Below are 2,228 nucleotides of genomic sequence, written 5' to 3'. Positions count from 1 at the left end.
TTAAAGGAGAACTATGACATGAGTGATTTCCACTCACCTCATAGTTCTAAGCCGACCTGTGACAATGAGACTGTCACAGGTCGGCTCAGTAGATCGGGAGGTGAGAGAACACATACCGGGTTCCCTCACCTCTCGATGGCTGGATTCCCCTCTCCCCGCTCTGATCTGCCAGCGCTGACTGGCGGAACGGACGGGGGAGGGGGCGGGTACAGGTGGCTCTGCCTCTAGATAGGCAGAGCCAGCTGTCACTCACGCAGCTGGGCGGATCCCGTCATCTAAGTCCGGATCCGCTCCAGGCGCGGCGTCTCAGTATACCGCGAGCTGTAGCTCGCGGTATACTGAGCTTAGGGTAACGGGAGGATGCTAGTTTGTGTCCTCCCGTTACCCCAAGGAGAACTATGGGGAAAACACTGACCCCATAGTTCTCCTTTAAGAAAAAAATAAAAGCATGCGGGTAGAAACACCCCACAATTCAGGTGTGGGGGGCAAGGGGCTAAAGAATGGCCCAATGTTCCATGTCCTAAATATTTTGAAAACAGCTACCAGCAAGCCAATAGTTAATATTTAAAACTGATTTAAAACGTTATTAGCCACTTATAACTCTTCTGCCCATTGTATACCTGAGCGGATGCCATTCACATAGGATTAGTGCCACTAGATGGCGCTAAGGAGCATAGGAAAATGCTCCACAGCACCATCTAGTGGTGGTAGTGCTGTGCATAATGGCAATATGTTGGGTAGAAGAGTTGTAGTTCAGCCTCTTAACCAACCATACGCATTACAATCTGACCGTACAATATTTGTACAATCAACTTTAGGTTTAACTCAACTATGTAATATGAGGGCCGACTCAAACTATCCAATCGATCTGTATTCAATCAGGCAGGCCCTCTTGCACTACATAGTTGTAGATTGGCCAAAGGAGATCATACAACCTGTCTTACCGCCAAACTTCACTCTCTTGGAGAGCTGCAGAATCTTTAGCGCAAAGACTTCCAGGAATGTCATATGCCTGCCTTCCACTGCATCCTGCTGGTCCTATGTCACTACTGTGTCCTGGAGGATGGCACCACAAAGTGCAGATAGGACCAGGCATAGAATTGCTTGATGCTGAGGAGTCTAGCCACATAGCTCTACAACAGACTGAAATTTGTGGCAAGGACAGTGGGACAAGTATTAACCCTTTTCTTTGCAGGTTACACTTCTTTTAACCTTTTTTTAGTTGAGCAACAGAGTCAAATGAAGCAAATGCAACATCCAAAACAACCTATACAAATACATCTTGTATTGGATTGACTTCAGTCACTATGGGACAGGAACTGAAGGACAATTCTTCAGCATGAAAACCTTACATGGGCTTCCATACATTGTCTAAAACTAAGATGTTTTGATTCTTTTACTTTCATGCTGACCTTTCTGGCCCTACGACATTCCTGTGGCTTTATCATGTCTGCACATCTGGACCCCCTTGACGCTTAGACAGCCTCAATGATAATCATGCTCCTTTCTTAAGAAGACCACATTCATTTTCCAATCCCCAAGCCTCGTTGGGTCTCAGATTCTTGGCTGGTAGACCTAAAACCCATTCTAGCCCTTTCAACCTGTAACCTAATGTAAAAAAAAAACAAAAAAGTGGATAATATTTACTTGTCAACAGATCCAGGCTCCATGTGGTACCTGAACACATATGGATGCATATCATTTGTTCAAGCAAAGTCAGACTGGCTAGTTCTGGTTGAACATCACCTACTGAGGATGTGATTTGTCACCATATATGTCTATCCATGTATTGACAGACAGAAATAATCCAAAGACGATGATAGGTAAGTATTACACAGGGGGTATAGGCAGGGGCGTAACTAGAAATCACAGGGCCCCATAGCAAAATTTTGTATGGGGCCCTGTGATTTCTAGTTACGCCCACCTGATAACCCAAACAGCCCACCTAAGGGTGACCCTGCAGAGCCCACCATAGACTCTGGTAGGCTCTGCAGGGTCTCAGGTGGGCGGTCAAGCCCTCTTACCTGTCAGCCCTGATCCTCTGTCCGCCTCCTTCTCCTCCAAGATCGACTCCTCCGTCACTGGGCCACGCCTCCTGGATCGCCGCCGATGACGGGCCCAGCCACCTCCTGCGAAGCTGCTAGTTGTCACCAACTCAGCAGCGGCTGTGAAAAGGAACGGAGCGTTCCTCCTCACAGCCGCCAGTGACAGCCAGCAGCCTGGCTGTC

The sequence above is a fragment of the Nanorana parkeri genome, unplaced genomic scaffold (assembly GCF_000935625.1).
Source record: "Nanorana parkeri isolate BGI_ZX_2015 unplaced genomic scaffold, ASM93562v1 scaffold233, whole genome shotgun sequence".
Taxonomy (NCBI): Eukaryota; Metazoa; Chordata; class Amphibia; order Anura; family Dicroglossidae; genus Nanorana; species Nanorana parkeri.
The sequence above is the reverse complement of the archived record's forward strand: the minus strand, read 5'-3'. Positions refer to the sequence as shown.